A 26,370-nucleotide genomic window follows, 5' to 3' on the forward strand; every position below is an offset into this window, starting at 1 on the left:
ATAGGCAGCGGGAATTGCTTGTCTTTGATTGTGATTGGTTCAGTTTAGTTGTGCAGCCGGTAGAGAGACAAAATATCGAAATTAAAATATCGATATACAAAAATATCGATGTTTTAATTTTGATGGTATAGAATAATAATATCGATAGACAGAATATCGATATTAAGGTATGTATGTTACTAATATCGACATTTTGTTTAGTGTTATGTATTTTATTATGTTGTTTATATGTTTGTTAAACATGTTTTTTAATGTATGTTTAGAAATTAGTAATTTTGTTTACATTTTGCGTTTTAGTATCAGAGCGGGTTGTGGGTTTATAGGGGAATAGGGTGGGAAGTCATTAAATTATAATTCATTGATTAATATGTTGTTAAAATATTTTTGATTAATACATAATTATTAATTAATAATTAATTGGTAATTAATTATTATTAATTAGTTAATTAGAGTTAATGTAGTAGTATTTATTATTTTTTGTTATTGTTAATTAATAATTAATTGGTAATTATTTATTATTAATTAGTTAATTAAATTAATTAGAGTTAATGTAGTAATTTTTATTATTTTTTGTTATTGTTAATTAATAATTAATTGGTAATTAATTATTATTAATTAGTTAATTAAATTAATTAGAGTTAATGTAGTAGTATTTATTATTTTTGTTATTGTTAATTAATAATTAATTGGTAATTGATTATTATTAATTAGTTAATTAAATTATTTAGAGTTAATGTAGTGATGTTTATTATTTTTTCTTATTGTTCATTAATAATTAATTGGTATTTAATTATTAATAATTAGTTAATTAAATTAATTAGCGTTAATGTACTAATATTTTTAATTTTTTGTTATTGCTAATTAATAATTAATTGGTAATTAATTATTATTAAGTGATTACATGACAATTACATTTTTTTATGTGATTTATTTATGTGTTGTGGGTTGTGTGTTTATAGGGGAATAGGGTGTGACAATTAAATTAAATTAATTAAAGAGATTGTATTTATTTATTGGTATTTATTGTAAATTAATTGTTAATTAATTAATTGGTAATTGTTTTTTTTTAATTATTTCATAATATTAATTATAAATAATGTATTAATAAATATTGTTTATTCTTGTAAATATCTTGTTAATTATTAATTGGTAATTAATTATTAATTTGTAATTAATGTGTTAATTAGCTAATTTATAATTACATCAATTTAATATTTATTGTTATTAATTGATTAATTGATATTTATATTAATTGTGGTTTTTTGTATGTGTAGTGTGTTGTGTGTTAAAGGGGGAGTAGTATGGGAAGTAATTTTTACCCCCATGCTATCCAACGCTTTCCCTACTGTCGCACCCTCTAGAGTGGGAATAGTAATTTTTACCCCTACGCTATCCAACGCTTTCCCTACTGTTGCACCCTCTGGAGTGGGAATAGTAATTTTTACCCCTACGTTATCCAACGCTTTCCCTACTGTTGCACCCTCTGGAGTGGGAATAGTAATTTTTACCCCTACGCTATCCAACGCTTTCCCTACTGTTGCACCCTTTGGAGTGGGAATAGTAATTTCTACCCCTACGCTATCCAACGCTTTCCCTACTGTTGCACTCTCTGGAGTGGGAATAGTAATTTTTACCCCTACGCTATCCAACACTTTCCCTACTGTTGCACTCTCTGGAGTAGGAATAGTAATTTTTACCCCTACGCTATCCAACGCTTTCTCTACTGTTGCACCCTCTGAAGTGGGAATATTAATTTTTACCCCTACGCTATCCAACGCTTTCCCTACTGTTGCTCCCTCTGGAGTCGGAATAGTAATTTTTACCCCTATGCTATCCAACGCTTTCCCTACTGTTGCACCCTCTGGAGTGGGAATAGTAATTTTTACCCCTACGCTATCCAACGCTTTCCCTACTGTTGCACTCTCTGGAGTGGGAATAGTAATTTTTACCCCTACGCTATCCAACGCTTTCCCTACTGTTGCACCCTCTGGAGTGGGAATAGTAATTTTTACCCCTACGCTATCCAACGCTTTCCCTACTGTTGCACTCTCTGGAGTGGGAATAGTAATTTTTACCCCTACGCTATCCAACGCTTTCCCTACTGTTGCACCCTCTGGAGTGGGAATAGTAATTTTTACCCCTACGCTATCCAACGCTTTCCCTACTGTTGCACTCTCTGGAGTGGGAATAGTAATTGTTACCCCTACGCTATCCAACGCTTTCCCCACTGTTGCACCCTCTGGAGTGGGAACAGTAATTTTTACCCCTACGCTATCCAACGCTTTCCCTACTGTTGCACTCTCTGGAGTGGGAATAGTAATTTTTACCCCTACGCTATCCAACACTTTTCCTACTGTTGCAATATGTAGAGTAAGTATATATATTAATTTATATGTAGTTTTTAATTTATTTTTAATGTGTATGTATTAGTTATTATTGTTTAAATATGTTTTAATGTTTATATTTATAATTTGCTAAATTATATGTATATTTAAATTATTTTTACATTATTATTAATACATTTAAAAAACTATATTTTTAACTTCGATATTTTTGTACTACTATATTTTTTTCGATATTTATGTACTTACCTTTATGTAGATAGAACTTCGATATTTTTGATTTCGATATTTTTGTGTCGATATTTTTGAATGTCTATATTTTGTCTGTCGATATTATGTCATAGATTCGTGCAGCCGCTGTTGGAGCAGGGTGTTCACAGTTCATTTTATCCTTCGTGCGCAGTCAGTCTGGGGTACAGTGAATGAACCATAATCGCTATTGAAAGTAGATAGGGAGTTACCCGTTTTAAACAAATTATGCATTCCGCCCCATATACGAGTGCTGTTTTTAAATGCACACTGAACATTGTATTTACTTTTTTTTTTGGCAATACACATCCGTAATCACCAATCATTTCTGCCCCCTGCTTCTCAGACGAGTTTATGGCTTCCAAGCAATGTTGTCGAAGACAGGAGAAAAAAAGGGGAGAACGGGATTGGGGAAGCAGGGCAGAACGCAGAAAAAAAGGGGTGGCAGGGTGTTGCTGACAAAAGGAAATAGAAGGAAAATTGAGACAGTATGAGGGGAGAGGAAGAGAGTGGAGAGGCCGGGAAAAGGAGAACGATAGCGGGATCGGGTTGGTAGAAGGAGAGAGAAAAGAGCGCCGAAAAAAGGAAACAACAAACGCAGGAAGAGACGAAAACAAGCACTCACATGAGAACGACTTCTTCCGGCGACGGTCGGGTTGAAATGGCTACAGCAAAGCGCCGACATTTTCCGATTCGGGGGCGTGGTTTTCGTTCTCTCCTCTTCCCATTGGCTGGAAGGTAAAATTCCAGCCAATGGGAAGAGGAGAGAACGAAAACAAGAAAGAAGAGAAAAAACACGCCCCCGAATCTGGAAAAGACAGGGCTTGAACCGAGTGACGCCCCTCTCCTCCAATGGCTGGCCTCCGTTTAGGAAGCCAGCCAATGGAGAAGAGATGCGGGTTCAAGACCCCTAACTAAGAAACATTAAATCTCGGCGCTCCGCCCACTGCTTACGCAGTGCGACGCAGTCCTCGACCTAAAAAGGGTTGGCTATAAATGCCAGAGAAAACGATATAAAGGCGCATGAGAGGAGACATAGTGCAGTGGCGTGTGACTCGAGTTCAACCAGCGGTGATGTTGAGTTGACATGTAGTTCAAGTTTGGAGGAGTCAGACGTAGAGGAGGTACAGATTAAGAGAAGAAGATTGGATGAAGGCGAAATTAAGTTGGAAGCTGGTGATTTTGTGGATCCACAGGACGAATAAATGTTTGACCCTTTATTGATTCAGCACCCACTGTCACCCCAATGGTCTCCCGTTGAACATGTGTCCAGATATATAAGATACTGGATTAGAAGGGAAATCCCTAAAGACGTGAGAACTAGGCTAAGGTCCGAGTGTCCGAGACCTAGTCTAAATAGCAAAGTGGCATTCACGCCAGAATTGGACCAAAAAATGTTGGCCTTTATCAACAAGGGCGGAAAGGATCCTAGGAGAGGATTAGACAAAGGGTTGAAAGGCTGTCAAGACAGGTTGTTGGATGTCTTAGGACCCTTGACGAAAATCTTTGATATGTGTGAAGAAGCACACACAAACAATACTGGGGTTGATGTAGGAGAAATGCGCCAGTGGGTGCAACGGGCAATTTGTTTGCTTGGCAATACGCATGCAGCTTTGTGCTTGGAGAGGAAGAAAAGTATTTTATTCAAAATCGATCCAAAACTTGCAGATTTGGCAAATAAAGAATTAGGGAAGCAGAGTGATGGACTTCTGTTTGGGGATGATTTTGTCAAAGACATGGCAAAATATGTAGGGACATTTAACTCGTTACAAAAAGCCCAAAAAGATATTAGAAGGGTTTTTGGGATGGCCAGGAGAACACGGGGTCGGTTCCCCGGCCAAGGATTTGGAGTTACCGGAAGTAATTTTGGAAGAGGTAACATACCCTATGGATCTGGATATGGAGGAGGTTATGGTTACTCAAGATCTGATTAGGGGAGTTTCTTCCCACAAAGACAGAGAGGAAGAGGAAGAAATTCAAGGTCGAATAGAAGACCAAGGGGAGTCTCAGGTAAGATTCATACGAGACCCCTTGTTTACGGAAATAAAGTTGGACGGCAGACTAGCCCAGTTTGTTTCCAGATGGCAAGAAACTACGGAGGATCCTTGGGTTTTGGAAACTGCAGTTGGGTACAAAATAGATTTTATCAGTATTCCAGTTCAGGAAAAGATTCCAAAGATGTTGAGATTTTCAAAAGAAATGGAGAAGTTAGTAACAAAAGAGGTACAAAATGGACGGAATTCATATGCTAAGGGATTTGTTGAGGAAAGGAGACTGGTTGACTAGGTTGGATCTAAAGGATGCTTATTTCACGATCCCAATGTGCCAGAGTCAAAGGGAGTTTCTGCCATGCAGAGCGTTGGAGGTTCAAGAGTCTTCCATTCGGTTTGACGTCGGCCCCTTGGTGCTTCACAAAAGTAATGAGACCAGTAGCAGTTTGGTTGAGGTCAAGGGGTATTCGTCTGATAGTTTATCTAGACGATATTTTGGTAATGGCAGAGGAGAAGGTTTTAGCAAAAGAACAGACGGAGTTTGCAGTGAAGGTTATAGAGGATCTGGGGTTTATAGTAAACATGGAGAAATCATGTGTGGAACCGATGCAAGAAATGAAGTTTTTAGGTTTTCAGATACAGACATTGGAATGTGTGTTGAAGTTGCCTATGGAGAAGGTGAGAAAGATCAGGAAAGAGGTGAAGTGAGTGAAATCTGCGAAATGGATTACCCTGAGGCAGTTGGCACGTTTACTGGGTCTTCTGTCATCGTCGATTCAAGCAATTTTTTCGGCTCATTTGCATTATTGTGCGTTACAGAGACTAAAAGCTTATCATTTAAGAAAGGATGTGAGATACTCTCAGAGGGTGAAGATGAATCAGGAGACTCAGGAAGAGTTGGATTGGTGGATGATGAGTTTAGAAGCTTGGAACGGATGGGTGGTATTTGGAATGATGCCAGAAATGGAAATAGAGTCGGATGCGAGTCTGTACGGATGGGGAGCGAGATGTGGAACAGTTGCAACAGGGGGACAATGGTCCAAGGAGGAAGGTCACTTACACATAAATTGTTTGGAGTTACTGGCGGGTTCGTTTGCGATAAAGAGTTTTGTGAAGGACAAGGTGAGATGTTGTGTGCTTCTGAAAATTGACAATTTATCAGCAGTTCGTTATGTGAACAAGATGGGAGGTCCTCGATCAAGGGGGTTGGTGGACCTGGCAAGGAGTTTTGGAAGTTTTGTTTGGAAAGGGAGATTATGGTTCAAGCACAGTACATACCAGGGTTGAACACCGTAGGAAGCGGATTGGTATTCAAGATACCTCAGGGATGCGAGCAGCTGGAGATTACAAAGGGAGGTTTTTGTGAGCTTAGAGAAGATGTGGGGTCCTTTCAGTGTAGATCTGTTTTCAAACAGATTGAACACTCAGTTGAAGGAGTTCTACAGTTGGAGGCCAGATCCAGAGGCGAAGGGAGCAGATGCATTTCTTCAGAGTTGGAAGGTAGGCAGGAATTATGCGTTTCCACCTTTTTCAATGATTCAAAGAGTTTTGAACAAGGTCAGGAAGGAGGAAGTAGAGATAGTTCTCATAACACCTTATTGGAAGGCTCAGGTTTGGTTTCCAGATTTAATGAATCTGTTGGTGGAAGATCCTGTTATTTTGCCAAATTTCAGGGAGATCTTGATGGATGTTCAAGGAAACGTTCACGATCTAGTGGTTTCGGGACAGTTAAGGTTGATGGCATAGTTGATTTCAGGAGAATATGGCAAATGCAGGGATTATCAAAAAAAGCTGTGGAACTTGTATCAAGACGGACATCAAAGGTTTATGGATCAGCATGGAGAAAGTGGAATGGTTGGTGTATTGAGAGGAGTTTGGATCCCATTTCGGCACCTGTGGTAGAGGTTGCAAATTATTTGTCAGGCCTATTTAGTGAGGGTTTAGCGTATTATTCTGTCAATTTGATTAGGTCTGCTATTTCTGCTGGACATGATTTGGTGGATGGGATTCCTCTAGGTCAACATATTTTGATAAGAAGACTGGTTAAGAGTGTAAGAGTGGTTCTTCCTCCTAAAGCGAAATATGATTCACTCTGGGATGTTTATTTGGTGTTGAGTGAGCTTGAGAGTTGCTGAGCGCATTCAGGTTTGGATTTAAAATTCTTAACTTGGAAGATGGCTATGCTTTTGTGTCTAGTTTCCTTTAGAAGAGTCTCAGATATTAGAGCTTTAGAAGTTAATTCTAGGTTTTTCCAGCCAGAAGGGGTTTGTTTTGAATTAAGAAGAAGGACAAAGACTATGTCAAGGACAATATTTTATCCATATTTAGAGGGTGAGAGTGTTTTATGTGTAGTAAAGCGTTTGAAGGAATATGAGAAGAGAACCCCTTGTTTGAGAGAAGGAAATTGTTCACAGTTGTTAATTTCCTATGTAAAACCATATAAGGTGGTTTCTGATCCTACCTTGGCAAGATGGATAAGAAGTGTTATGTTCAAGGCAGGGGTGAATATTAGTGTCTTTGGGTCACAGTCAGCTGGAGGGGCTATGGCTAGTAACGCTTTTATGAAAGGTTTCAGTTTAGGCGGTATTATGAAGGCTGCAGATTCGTCGAATGATTCAACTTTTAGAAAATTTTACTTTAAACCTGTGGAAAAGGTTTTGGGTAGAGTTTTGGATAAACTTTGAACATGCATAATATTGGCCTCCGGGCCTTGCCATAAAATGATGGTTTTCCGCAGTTTTAATGTAAAGAAAATCATGATTTTATTAAAGGCACGGAGGCTAACATTATCCCTCCGCTGTTCCCACCCTACTACTGTTTGTTTATTTGTTTTATAGGTTAGAGATGAAAAAGAAGAAGTTGAAATTTTGAAGAAGTCAGAAGATTTCTAAGTTCAAGTAAGAAAAAGATGTATAGTGGTTCAGGAACTTGTTTTTCGCAGATACAAAAGAGGAAGATGGCTGCCTGTTCTTGGGTTATATGCCTGTTCTGCGTTCTAGAGTGTTTATAATGTTCTGATTCTATGATGTTGCTGCTGTGTTTGAGTAGTAATAAAGGATGATGCATAATATTTGCCTCAGTGCCTTTAATAAAATCATGATTTTCTTTACATTAAAACTGTGGAAAATCTGCATTTAATTTAGTAATCCTTTGTCAAATCATCTTTTGCTTTATTCATTACATTTGTACTTTTTGCTTCAGAGGGCTGAGGAACCTCACTTGAATCAATGGAGCATTTGGAGTAGTTCTTTCCTGCTCTTCCTGATATGGTGGAGATTTGTTTAATAATAATTCATCTAGTAACTCATCAGCAATCTCATTTGGATCAAGTTCTATACATTCTACATTTTTCTTTTTCTCCTTATATTTTCCCCATTCTGATCCTCAACTATAACAACCTTCACCTCCTGCAATGACATCCTTCCTCCATCTTTTCATTTGAGCATCCAAGTTGCCTATGAATACCTACTCCCAGTATTTCTATATTTATTTGCTGATTGGTCTCTTTTGCTCTTATATGCCGCATGTCTCCATTCCTCAAGTGCCTCGTAGTGCATAGGTCTAGGATTTGGTCTCAATTGGTTCTCTAAAATCCTCACATTGAAAGTACCATGTTCTGAAAATGCCATTTTCCCACTCCTTCCGTACACTTCACCAAATTCTCCAACCATGTACACGTATGATATCCTTGTTCTAAATACATAAATGAAGCAGGCTTATCATCAGTTGGCACAGGAATTCCTTCTCTAATAGGTATAGGCTCATCCTTTCTAAATAAAGTCCTCATCGTTTTCAATAACTTCATTCAAATTCTACTACACTAAAACTCAAACAAACCAAGAAAAAAACTCTTCAGTATTTCTGCACACACTATTCGTTCACGCTGCCCAATACCAGCGCGACTCACACCAACCAACCAATAGCAACACAACACCCTTTCATGACGACTCACACTAGCTGACCAATGCCAGCGCTGCTCTCTGTGACATCAGTATAACTCTTACTACTAACCCTCCCTTTACAAAATTATTTTGTCAGTAGATTACAAACCGTTTTCAAAAGAAAACAAAATTAGAAACAACATAAAATAAAACTGCTTTGTCTGCCCCACTAAAAAAGAAATAGTTCCAATCATACAAAGAATTATTTTGTTACTAACAGGATATCGACCAGCGTTACTCCACTCTCAATCAAGTGGAAAAATTCTCGGGACTTCTTCAGCTGCGCTTTATAAAGGTACCCAAATAAATCTACACTATACTAATTTCAGAGTTCCCTATGCAATATTACCAACCTCTCTTGTTGCTTAGTATCACACCATCAAACAAGGCAATACTTAGTGTATGCCACACTAAACGCTGCCCATTAGGCTGTTTTCATTCCGGGATCTTAGGTCACTCCAGACCCATCTTTTCCTAAGGTCAACGATGGACCACTACCATAACAATAGTACGATATGTTAATAACCAAAATTATTAGTTCTAACTTATTATTTTGCCAAATTATTTAATAAAACCATCATATCTGCTACCAAAAACTGATCCAGTGTTCAGGAACTGACAAATTTTATCATCAGGACCCAAATCAATACCCGACAGTCCCTTTCACGCTAGGTGAGTTTAAACGAAAACTTACCAATTTGGTCATCTTATTATCCCTTTCTTGGCGATGAAATCTTTTATAGGTAATCAGAATTTGGCAGAATAATTTCAGAATTTCTAAATATCTCCATAGAATAATCATTTCATATAGCTAAATAAATGACATTAATAATGACAAACTCCTTTTCAAAGTTAGAAATACTTTATCTAAATAAATGTGAATTGCTCATCAAGTACGATACAGCTCAAATCATAAGTCATCACACAAAAGAATCATTAGCAAAAATAATCACCAATTGTACAGTGAGTGAGTGGGTAGGCGTAGAGACAAAAGAATAAAGGGCCTGATGCATCAAAGGGTTTTGCCCATTCTGTGTCTATGGGAAAATGTGTTCATGCATGTGGCCAAAGACATTTGCAAAAGATTTTATGCAAATTTAAAATATCATACTAACCAATCATATGAGGTTCTAAGAAATTTGGAAAGCTACCCTCTGGCCATGAGAGTAAGCTAGGCCCCTCATGAAGAGTTAAGGAGCAAATTTAAAGAGTCAGGATCAGCAGACCAACAGCCAGCCCATAGAATTTAGGAAACATCAGCACAGCTTTCTCCTCTCACAAAGGGGCCCATTAGGATGGCAAGCAGATCCCCCCTGCCGGGCCGATCCACCCGCCATCCATACCTGAATGACCCTTGCCATATTAGTATGGTTGGGGGGTCCGCGGCAGATGGAAAGACCGTCCGCCGCTTTACCGCCGGTCGACTGGGTGGAAAAGGGGCATGAAACGGTGGCAGTGTCTGCAAGACACTGCCATCCATATTACGATGCAGGCGGAGAGTAGCCTTTCGATGCCGGCGTTGCCGCCATGGAAAGGCATGCGTTTTGGCTGTTGGGGGCCCGTTGCGGGCCCCCAGGGTGTTGGGGGGTGCACATGGTGGCAGGCACCGCACGGTGCCTGGCACGTTGCACAACATGCTTTTTTAAAATTACGGCGGGTGTTGCTTACAGCACCGCCCGCCGCAATGTCAAAAATGCATGATGTGCCCCCCAGTGTGGTGGGCTCACCCTAATTTGAATGGCGGGACCGCCGCAACATCAGCGGTCGGTCCCGTTCACTGTTACGGTGGTGGGCGGACTTTGTCTGCCCTCCATCGTAACAGCCCCCAAAGTTAGAAAACGTGCTCCCACCCCACCCCCTTTCTACTACTAGATATACCCTAATTTCACTAAAAGTCCAATCCTCATTGTGTCATCTCATATGGTTTTTTACATTTTGATTGGTCCGAAACAAGGGGTGTTCAATCACGCCACTCTCGATGTGCCGAACTCTCAAGCGTCTTATTGTTTTAACTTTGCTCACTCTAATCACTTCCAACGGAGGATACTCTAGTATTTGTCTTCAGTGTTTTGTTCGTCTCTCCTTCTCACTTATGTATCCTTTTGTAGTACAAATGTCCTCATGCTCCGCTCTGCAAGGAAGCTCTATTTGGCCATCTTCAGAAGCTTGTGAAGGACAGATCACATTTTCTTTCTCCCTTCTACATTTCTAATATGCCGTGTTAATTCTAAAAGAACTCTCGGGCATTTTCTACAGGTGAGTAAGTACACTTCTAAAAAAACAAATAAAAGTGTTATTTATCATTTTATAAAAACTCCACTATTAAAGGTACTTTGAATACTTTTATTTGCTTTCTTTTCTTTCGCGCAACTTATTATTTTCTGTTAGTGAAAAACAAACTCTCGACTTTTGACTTATTTTCTACATTAGTCATGTGCATTTGCGGCCTACTCTAACACTCCCAGCACTCACTTGTGCAGTTTTCATTTTTCCCCTTTTAGTCTTGCGCGGTTAATATTTCACAACATTTGGTTAATGAGTCACATGTTGAGGAGTTCAATCCGAGCAGGTTTTATTTCATAAAAACCCTGCTCCATCATGTGTGAGGGTTAAGGCTACGCTGGCCAGGCATGCACACTACGGGGTAGATTTATTATTTTTTAGTACATTGCAGTGCAGCAAAATGTTGCTGCTCTAAGTTGGCAGTGGGGCTGGAATGATTTTGTACGGTGGTGGTGTTGTTCAATAACGTCACCTCACTAAAGGTGTAGGAGCATATTTGGAAACCTTTATTTTAAAACACAAAAATGTTGCCTGAAGAAAAACCTTTGAAGGGCCCATTTATTGTTCATTCTCTATCTAAACTCTTTCATGTTTTATCATTGCAGTGCAGCATCCCCCACTCCCAGAGTTCCAATTTCATTGTGAGTTGCATAAGTTGGAGACATCATTGAATAGCCATATTAATTAAAAATGTCATTCTGCAACTCACTATCCCTGCACTGGCGCACAAACTGTCTGCCTAGTGCTAAGCACTACTTTTGCACCATAGTTTATGTTTGTGTTATATCTGGCATGGAATTTGTAACTTAAAGTATACTCAAACCACTGCAAAATAAATGCTATGCCTAGATACATTCTTAAACATTCCACACATTGCATGTGTGCTACACTGTACATCACATACACAATGTGTGGTGTGTTTGAAAAAATAAAACAATTTCTTCATGTTAGCTCCTGCTTCAAGGAGGCATAATATATAATGTAAAGCCGGTAATAGCTATTTTAGCAGATTGGGATTTGAGTCAAAAGCAATGGGTATTTGTGCTAATACACCCAAGTAACAATCCGTTGGTGTAAAGCAGCACAAAGCGCTATTTGCACACAGGAAATGACACCTTCCCAGCACAAAATATCTTTTGCCTTGGAATGTAAATACCTTGCTAGAGCTTGCGCTGCTTTGCATGAATTTAAATGACTTTGCTCCATCACAAACTCTAAATAAATCTGGTGCCTAAGTGTCTGTTAAAACAGACTTGGCTGGCAAATTAGAAAAAGAAGCTTTTAAGAGCAATGTCATTATGGTAGGAATTGTGACTATCCCTCTCCCTATACCAGGGGTCCCTTTGGAAGGTGGGGGCCCTGGGCAATTGCTTACTTTGCCCATGCCTTAATTAGTCTCTGACCACTCCTCTTCGGGGCGGTCAGTAGATGTACCTAGAATGAGAGGATTTCTGCTTTGACAGTAGAAGGAATGAGAAAGGTTTGCCTTAAGAGGAGTTAGGAGAAAGACAGAGAGGAGAAGTTTTAGGCTAAGCTCAGATGTGATATTTTATTATGTTTGTTTGTTATAGTTTAACACTTCCATAAAGTGCCTCCTGGTACAGTACCTGGATTACTGTAAAAGAAAGAAGGAGAATGTACTGACATTTTAACTTAATTCGCTAAGGAAGATTCGTCAAAGCTGGGTTCACATTAAAAGGCTTCCCTGGGAGCTAAGTCAGCAAACCTCATGGTGATCCACAAAGTTAAGAGAAGCGGCATCGCAGCTGTGGGATTTTTTTCCATGTGGCTGAGAATATGCAGAAGGTCCACGATGATAATTGAGCTTGTAGTTGTGATGTTGCTAAAAGTGGAAAGCAAAACTCTTCCCTCGCTTCAAGGCGCCAAAAAAAGACCATAGAAGTTTGGGGTCCTTTTGAACAGCTGCCATGGAGCAACCTATATTTTTGCACGAGAGAATTTCCTCAAAACTATTAGCTTCTATTGCTTGGACTCCTGACTTTTATTGCAGTGCCTAACTTGCTTTTGTTGTGATGTTTTTACTTCCAACGACAGCCTTTGAATAAAAATAAAATGCTATTTTTTTCTAACACAACCTTTCCCCTACATAATATGTATGCCATTTTCAGGTCAAGTGGATCATTAAAATTAGGTTTTGGTGCCTAAAGTGTTTGAAGGCTTGTCTTTTGCTCATTTCTAAACTGTATTGTGGTTTTAATAACTGCCCATTCTAACTCTCTATATATTCGGGGGCAGATTTACAAGACCCTTAGGTCATTTCTGCGCCTCCGTTGCATCACTTTTTGTTATTCAGCAGCAGCATAAAAATGCGGCCCGTTTACAACGTGAGGCTTCTAGGGAGATGTGTCACGTTGTAACGCTGTGTGTTACATTATACCTACGTCAGGTATGATGTATGCAGGGGGGGCGTTCCCACGCAGGAAAGCCTCGTAAAAGTGACGCAGTGAAATCTACAAGATTGCACTTCGTCAATTCGGGGATGCCACTGAGTCAAAACCTTACGCCTGCTTGAAGCAGGCATAAGAATTGATGCAGCACAATGAGGATAGGCCTCAACATGCATTGCTAGAGTTGCGTTGTGCTTGCGACACGACTCCAGCAAAGATTCCGGAAAGATTTGAAAACGCTCCTCTTCATCTAACTTGGCTTTCTTGGCCCTCTCTTGATTCAGACAACATAGCGCTACGAGGCCTCCGGGTTGTTTGCGCTTAATAAAACACAATTAATAATAATAATAATAATAATAGGCCTCAACATGCATTGCTAGAGTTGCGTTGTGCTTGCGACACGACTCCAGCAATGCGTGACTATTGCGTCAACAGATGCGTCCGAATTTCGGACGCATCTGTCAATCCTTGCACCATGGTGCACCGTATTGTAAAGACGGCGCATCCATGGTGGTGCAAGGGTTTTTCAGGGTGGCGCAAGGAAAGTGACACATCACTACAGATGCATCACTTTCTTGTAAATCTGCCCCTCATTGTTTAGGAAATTTCTTTGTAAGTATGATCCACAACATGCAGCATTTACCCATCTTTGTAATTTCAGTTAGATGACTCTCAGAATTTATCATTACCTTTTGATTTTGTTTCTCTTGCCTTTTGTAAACAGATTTTGATCATTTGACAAAAAAACTGTGACAAAAAAATAAACAAATATAATAAAACAGGCTTACCTTCCCATGTAACGCGATGGCCTCCCTTGGTCTTCTGGTAGGCTCCAACGCGGGACCCAGCAACAACCTCCCCCAACTAATCCATGAGCAAGAGAGCAGCGGCAGGATTTGTTGGAGTGGCATCACTCAGCGCTCGTAAGAGCACTGGAGGCCTGCACTATCTCTAACCTAGACAGCTAGGTTAGAGAAGTTTAAAATGCTCATGTCTGGTTGGCAAGAGGGCAGGCCAAAGAGACATGCTCATTTTAAAGTGCACAGCTTCCTGCTGCTGCCCCTCAGTATGGCAGCACTGGCCCCGCCCTGTATTGTCACTCAGTTCAGGACGGGTGGGTTGCTGAAAATAAAATGGTAATAAATACATTTTATTGCTGTTTTATTTTTCAGCTCCAGCCTGAGGCTTTCTAAGTGGGGCGACGCTCCTCCGCTCAAACGGTGGAGCCAACCCTGATCGCAGAGCATAAATACAACTGCAGTATAGACAACGAAAATTAACAGCACTTAGCAGTAAGGAGATATATATGGCAACATCTTTATTTTTTGCGTGTTATAGGCCATTTCAACAAAGAAGGACTCACATTAAATTGATTCTAATATCTTTTTGCAACAAATTACTAACTGAATTAGGCTTTTTTTAATTTGTACTGTAGAGTCTGCTTTTTATTCTTCATATCAGCAACCATACTACCTCTTTCTTATGATAGAACAAGACACATAGGACTTAAGAGGTTTGTGGGAAGTGTGATGTGAGTAACTAGCTATTGTAAGGAGTAATATACTCTTTGCTGTATGTTAAAAGAAAATTGAAAGTTACTAAGGTGTTCCAGGACCTTATAAAGGAACTCTGCCTTCAGCCTCACTATTCTGTACGGTCATGAACTCCTGGTAACTTGTAATATCCATATATTGTACGGCAGGGGATACTTTATTAAATATTTAACACACAGACAACTCCATCACTGAAAAGGTTATTTTTACAGGGAAACATAACAGTGATCCACTCTAAAAAGAACCTACACCAACCTATCCACCCTGAACTAGTTGATCATCTCAGTTCACCCAGAAAGATCTAAAAAACAAATGCCCCGAGTGCACAAACCACACGTGCCACACTAAGCTAAATCAAAGAGCCAAGAAGCACGGCTGGAAAATGATCTGTCACTTGGCGCAACTGGCAGTATACAGCACTTTGAGGGGAAAAAAACAAATACATAAATATACATCCTCCTTGAGGGCGACCTGCTTGATGGCTAAACGTTCATTTAGAAAAGAATGCAATGTAGACTGATGAAGACAGCTCCATTAGAGATACAGAGAGGGCTGTGCACTACAGACGACACATTCAGCCGCTGCTTTGCTTTGTACTGGAAGGATACAACAAGAGATTATCTATTTCGAGGTGTGATAACTCTCAGGCGCGTCGCTTACGCGGATCCAATATGTCATTCCCAGTGCTGTAATTCTGCAGAGCTAAGCTGTTATGGCAGCCTAAGGGTGTCCGCATTGATCTCTTATCAGCATCAGCATTCGCCATGGCTTGACCTATTAAACATATTTGTTTTCCCAGTCCATAGTTAGAGACAGCATTCTCAATCAGCTGCGATCGCAAAATGGAACATGTTTCCCTCTCCTCCCATTATTGAAGTGTCGAAAAATTACAAAGCATGGCAGTCTGATGGATGTCCGAGCTGGCGTCTGCTCTCGTGCACCTTTATCCCCATTAGGTCACAGGGAGAGCAGGCAAATGGAGTGCTGCGGCCGGCTGATGGCAGCCGATGGTGGGCCTGTGTGATTAGCTCGCCTTAGCGGCTCCTGCAGGCAGCATGGCCGTGCAGCCTTTGGTAGAAACGTGGTTATTCGCACGTTCTGTTCATGCAATGAATTTCTAAATAAATGCTTTTTGTGTACATTACGCAAGAGTTGTGCTTCATTATGGTAAAGGGCTAAAGCTTGCGCTGAAATTCGAAAAGAAAATACTCCAGAAACCCATAAATTGGGGGTCAAGGTGTGGTAGAAGAAAGAGGATGGGTGGAGTCATGAAAAGAGGAGTCTGTCAGTCAATTTATACATCTATACCAACAAACATCTGCTGCAAATAAATTGGTAAGGAGGGCCAATATAACAGCAGATCTCACGAAGAGGCTATATATATTCCATAGGTTAGGCACCTGCTGCAGAGAGCTTTGTTGGCCCATCAAATTCTAGGGGATTATAGTAATGGTGAAAGAACTCTGGTGGTTAATCTACTCGCTGCGTGCTTTGTCCAGTCACAGTTTTGATGCAAAGTAACAAAGAGGTTTATTGTGCCTGCTATAGCGCACATTGTTTGACTTGTAGATCACATATTTGTATTTTTTGTAGCTAGGTAAGTGGGTTACTGCCTTTGGCACTGAGATCCTTTTGTTGCTTGCAGTTCATAAGTGGCAGTCTTTATAATACAGCACAGTGAGCTATGAACCAGCATCAAGCAGCTGCATACAAACTAAGTCAATGGTTTGGATCCTTTTTTTTTTTTGCAAAAAGAAACATAAACAAATACATAACTACCCATTACAGTGCGACAATAAAAAAATAATAAGCATATGCAGTAGTGTACATACATGATACCTCATTGGTGTGGTAGATAACCGCTCATATACTACAGATACATGCAATATATTGCCAGTACAATATTAAATCAATTGAACAGGAATTATCCAACCCCTACAATTTGCACTCCCTAGCGAACAGGCCCACCACCCAAAGGAACAAATATGAGTACTGAACATTCCAGACTGGATATATCCCACTTTCCACATATCATAAACTAAAACTGGAACATCACTAGCAGAGTTATGTCCTGCTGGTCGTCAGCTATTTCTTCCCAGCTACGTCCCCTACCATCCTCGAACAGTTCTCCTATATTTTAAATACCTAGTTGCCCTACGGCGCGTAACACCCCGGGTTCATTAAGGATTGGCAGCCACTTGCAAAGTTCTATTGGGGCAATCGGGTACTACAAAATCGAGGCAGCCTGTCCTTTAACAATGTTCTGCCAAGCATGGGATGTGGCGTTGATAGAATCTAAAAGCCCCATACATCGAGATGGGGTCTGATACAGTACGTCCACCAGAGAGGAGGAGGGCGCAGCCGTAACCCTTTCAATGGGCAAATGTGGAGGAGGAGATTGCTGATGCAACCAATAAAAGACATGGAAGCACTGTGCCACTCTGTCGTAAAGATCCAGATCTGGTGCACCAAGTCCCCCCATTGAGTAAGGTAATGTCAGTATTTCCCATGCGACTCGGGGCTGTTTGCTGGCCCAGGCCGAACGTAGCAATAAGGATCTTACACATTTTTTAAAATGAGCTGGTAGAACCATGAGTATGTTTAGGAATAGGAACAGAAACCTGGGGAGCACCACCATCTTCATTAAGGAGATACGGCCCAAGAGCAATAATGGCAAGCGCACCCATTTGACAATATCCTCTTCCCATTTAGTAACTGCTTTACCAAAATTGTCCCTGAATACTATTTCAGAATTAGAATGAACCTGGATTCCTAAATAGCGCACAGAATCAGCCGACCAGGTCAATGGAAAGTCTAGGTCAATCGGCTCCATGGCCTAGGTGAGGGGGAAAATGATGGACTTAACCCAGTTAATTTGAGACCCGAGTATTCTCCATAACAAACCACTTCCCTAAGCACCGGGGACAGATTTACCTCTGGGTCTCTAATATATAATAAAGTTTCATCAGCGTAAGTAGAGATTATTAAATTGTACCATGGAAAGCGTATACCGCGATGGCTATGGTATTCCCTAAGTGCACAGGCCAGAGGTTCCGCAACAATGGCATAAAGTAGGGGCGACAGTGGACATCCCTGTCAAGTACACCTAGTGATTTTTATAGGAGAGGTCACCAAATCACCCACTCTAACCCGGGACTTAGGGGAATTATATAGGACCCGCACTAGCTGTAGAAAGAGGTCACCAACTCCCATGCGCCTCAGCACCATTGCCGTAAAGGACCATTCAACAGAATCAAATGCCTTTTCGGCATCAAGAAAGATGGCAGTGACTTTAAAATCCGGATTTATGTGCTGAATAGCTAAAAAAACTCACAGCTCTCCCAAATCTCTTCAAACAAAGTGACCAGGAGAGGTACCAGGAGCTCCTTAACTCTTTGTAGAAAGAGACTGTTAATCTATCCTTCCCCGGGGCTTCACCGGACTTCATAGAGCTTAAGGCAGCCTGGATTTCCCTAAGCTTCTAAGGGTCTAATAAGGTACTCTCTGTGTTCATCTGCTAGCCATGGGAGTTTGATGTATTCCAGATAGTCCAGCGCTTCAGCATCATCTGCTCTCCGTTTAGAGCCCTATAGATCAGCATAAAATTCCATGAATCTGGCCACAATGCATTGCGGATCCCGTAACAGCTCTCCAGATTCAGAACACAATTCCGTAATATGAGCTGCCTCCCTTCTGCCTTTCAAAATTGCTGCCAAGGTAGCTCCTGCGCGTTCCCCTTCTCCATATGTTTTCGCTATTGCATATTTCCCTAAATACTGAACTTCCCTATCTGCGGTCTCGTGGTAATCTTCTAAGATCTTTTTTAGCTCTTCCAAGATCTGGTCACTCCCATCTTCCCGTGCCTCCCTCTCCAGTGTAGCCAATTTATTTTCAAATGATTCCAGTGACCCTCTGATGGACCGCAGTGAGCCTGAATGTTTGGCCATCGCTATCCCTCTGATATACACTTTGAACGTTTCCCACACCGTGGCAAAGTGGGGAACAGAACCAATATTCGTAGCAAAGAAGGTTTCAATCACTTCCAAAAGTTCAAATTTAAATTCTGGGTCAAGGAGGGCATAGGGAGGAAACCTCCAAGTGAACGGGGCTGGTCGTTTTGATGAACTAGTAATGTCCAGCTGGATAGGAGAATGATCAGAAAACGAGCGGGATGTATATTACAATTACCAATCAATGCACTCAAACATCTAGAAGTGAACCAATAATCAATTCTAGTATGCAAGTCATGTGGGGCTGAATAGTGTGTATAGCCCCCTCTCCCACTCGGTCTCAAATGTCAAACATCAACCAGGTCCAACTCCATGATAGCATCCTCTATCACCCTAGCCGCCAAAGATTTATGACGGGTCGGGCCCCCTGAGGGATCTAATGTCAGATCTAAGACACAGTTAAGTCCCCTCCCCACACCTGAGGACCATTGTTAGATTGCACATGCGCTCCTGTAAAGCATGATAGAACTGCGGGTTATCAAAATTAGGGCCATATTCATTAACTGTGATGAAATCCAGCCCTCTACCCTTGCACCGGGAGATGGCGTACATGCCCTCTTTATCGGTCTCTATCCCTTCCAATGAGATATCAGAGTGTGGGTTGAGCCAGTTGATGACCCCTCATGCATGAGTAAAGAACCCTGCAGTGCAAAATTTACCTCGTCGTTTTTTACATGTAAGCATTGGGCTGTCTGTGGGCAATGAGACTCTTGTAATAGGGCTACATTTACATTATGTCTAGTGAGATAGGCAATAACCTTTCTAGTCTTCCTGATATCGTTCAAGCCTCAAATGTTCCATGTTAACAGTCTCAACCTATCCACTGGAGGTTAAGCGAGGGATCCATTCCACGTTATTATAGTCCCTGCGCATTTCCCAGGATATTCTCCTGAGTCGGGGTAGTTTCCCCAGCATTCCAGTATCCATTGTGTACACTACCAGATCAATGACATCATGCAAACCAAAAACAATAATGAATAAAACAACAAAGAAACAGTCCCACATCTCTCCCCACCACCCACGCCATGCAAACCCCAACTCAGCACAGTCAAAATCCCTCCCTCCCGCCACCCTATCCTCCCAAAATAATACCAATATGACCGGTGGGTGAGTAATACACAGGGGCAGATGTTAGCTCCAGTAAGAGCCCGTCTAGTGCAATTTACCACATTACCATCCAGCAGGATCTAGCGCATCCTTGACAACTTTAGAAATTAGGGAGCATATTATCAAGCACGGCATTAACATTATCGCCGCTTTAGCGGCAGTAAACTGCTGCTAAAGCGGCGATAATGGGTTTGATAATACGCCGTAGAGAATGTCCATAGAAGCCCATGTTCACACCGGAACATAGGCTTCTAGTGGAATAATGTTTAACGCTGTTTCTTGATAATATGCCCCTAGATTTGCTATGTAATAGGAGGACCAGCCCTGCTCGCATGTGCGTGCGCTGCCCAGGCCGACGGCCACGTTGCTGGAGCCCTTGCGCCTATGCCCCTGCTGCATCTCGGCCCGCCGCGCTCCCACAGTCACGTGGTCGAGCCGGCGGGTGAAGTCACATGCTGCTCACGGCGTGTCTGTTATCTGGCTGCATGTTTGCCCTGCGAAGGTGCGCTAATTGTCAACATTAGCCCTCAAACCAGCAGCCCTACCGCTCTTAGACACAACAGCCCATCAGCCCCAGGGGGAGAAGGCCTGCACAGCAGTGCCACACAAAAAAAAAACAACAGAAACAAAGAAAGAAGTCCACAGGCCACCCTGCAGCTTGATACTCTGTGGAAGGGATTCACCCTCAGTGTGGGTACACACACCTGAGCCAGTCAAGCCACCCAGCCAGGCCCGTAAACTCTCAGAGACTCCCCCGTTCCACACCAGCAGCTAGAGTGCGACCTCACGGCGCATGCACCGAAGCCACACCCACAAGTGCCTGCCCTACATGTCACAGACCAGTGAGAGATCCTCTCCCACACGTGCCCTACACCAATCGGTGTCACCAGTCATTACTGCCTCAACAACTCACAAAGCAGGCCCGCAGTAGAGGATGAGTGTTCAAGGTGCCGATGGTGGCGGCGCTCCCCCGGTGGTGCCACCGCCACCCCTCAAATGGTAGACCCACCAGCCCACGCTCGGCCTGGCCAGGCCACAGCTGCCCCTTTTACACCCTTCAGCGAACGTCCACAGCTTCGGCGCGCTTGAAATCCTGGTTGGCTGACTGGACCATTACTTTATTGCCGTGCGGGAAACCGACGGGAGGGTGAAGAGGTCGCTCCTAATGTGCTACGGAGGAGGCGAGCTATATGACTCTTTGAGACTTTACTGGATAGAGGGACAGATGATGATTACAACGGGGCTGTCACGGCCCTAGACCGACCCAGATAAACCCAGACTTTGAGCGCTTCAAGCTCCGGCAGGCGCGGCAGGGGGAGGCCGAGACCATTGATATCTTCTACACTCCCTTACGGAAACTTGCAAGCTCCTGCACGCTGCCGGACCAGAGGGAGGAGATCAGGGCGCAGCTCATCCAGGGATGTTGGTTGGTCACGCTGCGACACCTGATACTGCAACAACCTGGTATCAGTCTAGATGAGATCCTTGTGCTCGCTAGGTCCCAAGAGCTGTCCAAACCTCACGCGGACGAAATGGAAGCGGCCCTCAACCGGCCTTCTTCGCAGCCCGCACTGTCGTGACCACCCACGATCAAAGAGGAGAGAGTGGATGCGATTCAAATACGACCAGCTCAATTGAAAGGATCCACAAGGCTGTCCTAGAGGTGCATGTGCGGAAACTGTGGCTTAGACCACCCCTAGGGAGGTGCCTCACAAGAGGAAAGATGTGTTTACAATGCGGAAAGCTCAACCACTTTGCAAAGGTCTGCAGGATTTGAAGAGGACGGAGCAATGTCCTGGGCCCATGTGGGCTTTTGACGACGGGGAGGCAACTGACGATGGAGGACCCAATAGACAAAGTAGACAACACCCCACCAGGGTTTGGCCTAGGAGCTGAAGACGACAACATGTTTTTTGTGTCATTTGTCGGCCGGGAAGGAACAAAGCGCAGACCACCGCTACTGTGTAACATCACCGTAGCAGGGTCTCCTGTAAGTGCCCTCATAGACACAGGAGCGTCAGTCAATGTGATTGACAGTGACCAATACGAAAAACTATAACCAAGTCCGCCACTCCTGACGTCCAAGGCAAGGATATACACGTATGACAGCAATGAGCCGCTTCCTCTACGGGGAGTCATGGATGTCGAAATTACCAGCTAAGGCCATTGTCTCAACACAAAGTTCCATGTCACGGAAGGAAAATTAGGCACACTCCTCAGTTGCCACACGGAGGAGGACCTGGAGCTTGTGTTCTTCGCGAACCAGGTGCATGATCTGCATGCTCGAAAGATACTCAGAGACTTTCCTATGCTGTTTGAAGGCCTTGGGTGCCTAAAGGGGAAAACGTTTAAGCTGCACATTGATCCGGCAGTCAGGCCCTTGGCGCTGAGGCATCAGAAGGTGCCATTTCACTTGCAGCCGCAAGTGGAGGAGCTGAAGAAGCTGGAGGACTTGGGGGTGATAGAGAAGGTGTCGGGCCCAACACCGTGGGTGTCTCCTCTCTCACACCCACGATGGACGACATTGTGGCTGACCTGAACGGTGCCAAGTGGTTCACCAAACTTGACCTCAATGCTGGGTATCATCGGTTGGAATTCCACCCCGACAGTAGGAACATCACGACATTCTCCACTCACGTACGATTACATCGCTACAAGAGGCTGAGGCTACTGAGAAGGGTAGTAAATATCCTACTGGATTTCCTTCAAAGTATTCTTATCATTTAAGTACTGATAAAGTTCCTTATGTGAAAATATCAGACGTTGGTGAAAGATTGATTCCTAACGGGAACCGCAGGTCAGCGCTGATTACAGCTGCCCACGAGGGTGTTGCGTCCGCACATGCGGGCGTTTCGGCTTCTGTATCTCAGTTACAACAGCGTTTTTGGTGGTGTGGACTGTATAAACAGACGCGTGATTATGTCCTTCAATGTGACATTTGTCAGCTGATCAAGCCTTCGACTGCTACGCGTCCGCCCCAGACACAGTTGTACATTTCCAATAAACCACTTGGTTGTGTTTATTTGGATCACTGCGGTCCTTTTTCTTCAGATACTGCGTATAAGTACATCTTTGTTGCAGTTGATTCTTGCATGGGCTTTGTATGGGTGTGGCCCCACCGAAGTGCTCATTCACAAACTGTCATAAGAGATTTACGTGTCTTTGTGGGAATTTTAGCGTGTGGCACCTTCCATTTGGACCAGGGTCCAGCGTTCGCCTCTAAGGCCTACAAGGATGCCATGAGTACATTGGGGGTCCAAGTCAAATTTTCGTCTCCATACCGACCCGAGTTGGAGAACTGGTCCGAGAGAAGATCGAGATCAAGAAAGAATTTGGTCCCTCATATCGAGCTCCGGTTTCTGTACTTGGCGTGCAGGGCACAAGAACAGTCATTTTACTTCCACTTCCAGGTCGAAAGGAAAAAAGGTACATCTCCATTGACAATGTCAAATTACACAAAGTGGCCGATTCTTCTTAGTATGACACCTGCGGTCTCCTGTCCATCGATACTAAGAAATTCTGTTTTGGCTCCGGCTCCTAACAACAGGCCTGACGTTACCTTCGAGATGCCTGCAGTTTCAAGTCCTTTATTGAACACCCCACCTGATGCTCATCTTGATGAAACTGAGTATACTTACCCCACAGACTTGTCGATGCCCGATTTGCAAACCTGTTTGGCCACTGAGTCCAGATTTTCATTTGACACTAACTCTACCACATCGAAGTCCCCTTCAAAACTTTCTGTTTTTGCAACATGGTTTAAAAAAAATGTTTTGATTCCTCCTTGGACTTACATTTGGTTGGTACTTTTTTCAATTTTTTTATATCAATTGGATTTGTGGTGTATTTTTTCCATCTTGTAAATGGACACTACGTTGAAGAGAGGACTGCTACTCAACACATTAATGGAACATTGGCACCCCATTCCTCATCACACAGATTGAAGAGGGACCTGAGTTTTGTAAACATTCCTGCTTGGCCCGTCTTAGATGGGATTGTATGGGATGCTGTTAAATTTCAAATTCACGGTCCCACCGAGGTTATAAATGTCCCGAACGTACTAAGAGTTTCTATGGGGGTTGTGGTTAAACAAAATATACGCTCTGATGATTGGGATGTTCAAGCCGTAGAGGCTTTGTTTTCAGATTTGTAATATTATGCTGCTTTTGATGCTGAGGATTTATACTTATATTCAGCTAATTATGGTGATTTGTTCTGTTATCAACACTATGGCAATCACTACCTGCATAAGGCAAACACAAGGAGGAATATGGTTAATTATACGCAATGGGAACATTGTCCCACTCCTGTGGAAGGCAGTTCGAATTCTCTTTTGAAGAGATTCACTTATTTTACTGATTTCAATCAGTCAAATCCTAATGCATTTTATTTTAAGATGACCGAAAAGTCATCTTCCAAAATTAGACTTACCCACACAAAATTATTATATTCTAAGTCCTTTCTTGACCAATTGGCTATTGGGTTCTATGAACTGTGGAAAGATACTATTGATCTTAAATCTGTTTGGGGTTCTAAAAGTTGGCAAGTGCAAGGCACCGAGGCTTTGCATCGTGCATGTCTCACCCCGAACCTTATGTTGTTTTTGAATTTGACTATTTCACAAACCACCTGCTTTGGATTGGCTACAACTAAAAAATGAAATGCTCCTTCTTTTCCAGAATTGGAAGAGTTCCCCGGTTGGGATAATAATACCAGTATTTCCATCAGAGAATTACAGACCCTGTTGCTGAATTCTACTTTTAACATATCCAGTTTGGATCCTAAGGGTTGGCTGTTGTGGCACAGAAGTGCAGATTCTTGCCAACATCGTATTCTGGGTTTAGCCCCTGGCTACACACAGGTTAGGGTGGATCCCCGTTTTGAGAGTGACCATTCTGTGACTACCTATTCCATAGGCAAGCTGTGTCCGAAATGGCTCAAACACTCCACTTTAGCGTCAGTTAAGCTTAATTTGTCTAAATTGACTGACGATGTTGATCTGAATGACTTTGTCAAGGGCCCTGCTTCTGGCAGATCCAAAAGGTGGATATAGGCTATTTACAACGAAGTTTGGAAACTGTCCCAGATTGAAGCTGCTTCCCGCTTAAGAGCTATAGATCAAGCACATTTAGAAAAAGTTGTCGCAGTTGTAGATAACAACATTAACACACTTTCTTCCTGCATTTACACATTAGATAATATTGTTTCATCTGTTGTTGATATTGAGCAAGAAGATATCTCTGTTTTTTACCATGATGAGAATCAACTGCGTTCCATTATGCAGTTTGCATGGTCCTTACAAACGCTGAAGGCAGGGAAAGTGCCTTAGGACTACATGACCACGTCCTCATTGTTTGCCCCTTTTAATTTGACTGACAAACAGCAATTTATGTCTATGAAAGATGCAACTTTTTCTATGTTACATATTGAAAATTTGGAACCTTTGCCATTTTCTGTGGCCGAGACAAATTCTGCTGTGTGGCTCGCACATGGGCTAATAACATTACCTTTCCCTCTGTTCAAGTTCGAAGGTTGCATGAAGTACTATGCTATTGGCAGGTATGAACCTCTGGGTACCGCTTATCTCCATGAAGCTTGGTCACTACCATTTACCTATAGGTGCCTGAGGGAGGGAAAAGAGGTTTATTTGAATGGTGAGGATTGCACGACAACACCTGATCACTCATTAGGGTGTAGGAATATCCAATTGCATGGCTCGTGTAATCAGAATGCACCTAATTTGGCCTGTGTCTTAAAGGGTGCACCAACGCCTGCTATCACACCCACATTCACATTACTAGCAAACGGTTGTTATTTACTTTTAAATAATGAAGATTGTTGAGGAATGCTGGCTGGAATTCCTTACATTGTTACGGTCTCCCAACGTGTAGTTTGTTGTAAAAACGTAATGTTTCCTCCTCCACATGGGAAGCTGGATATTTCCATCTGGCTGTCGATTCCGACCTTGAAAGCAGAGTTCAACAAGATGAGTCGAATAAGAGCTCTTTTGTACCAGAAAGAGGTCGCCCTTACATCTGCCCGTGAAACATTTGTCCTTCTCGTGGCAAACACCCGCACAGAAGTGCATGCTTTATTAAATACGGATCTGCCCCTGCATTTCGTGGAGTTAATTCACACTATCTTTAATGCTTCCTCAACCACGGGGCTGGCTCACTTTTTCAAAGTTGTTAGCAGTGGCCTTGTGACTTCTTTCCAAACTATAGTCGGTGAGTTCCCGGCAGTTTTTCATTCGATTTTCTCCAGCCCCTTTGGTGAATTTCCCTTGATGCTTGCTCTGATTGCCGGAGTGCTTCTACTACTTTGTTTATTTCAGAATGGATGCACATCCTGTGCCACGAAATGATTTGCCCCGGCTGTTGCTGCTCCGCAACCGAATTCTTAATTTCTATGGAGCGCTGCCTCTTGCTACATTGAGTGCAGCTTATGGATTATCGTTTCGATTTTCCTTTTTCACATGCATCCAGC

The sequence above is a fragment of the Lissotriton helveticus genome, chromosome 5_1, assembly GCF_964261635.1.
Source record: "Lissotriton helveticus chromosome 5_1, aLisHel1.1, whole genome shotgun sequence".
NCBI lineage: Eukaryota > Metazoa > Chordata > Amphibia > Caudata > Salamandridae > Lissotriton > Lissotriton helveticus.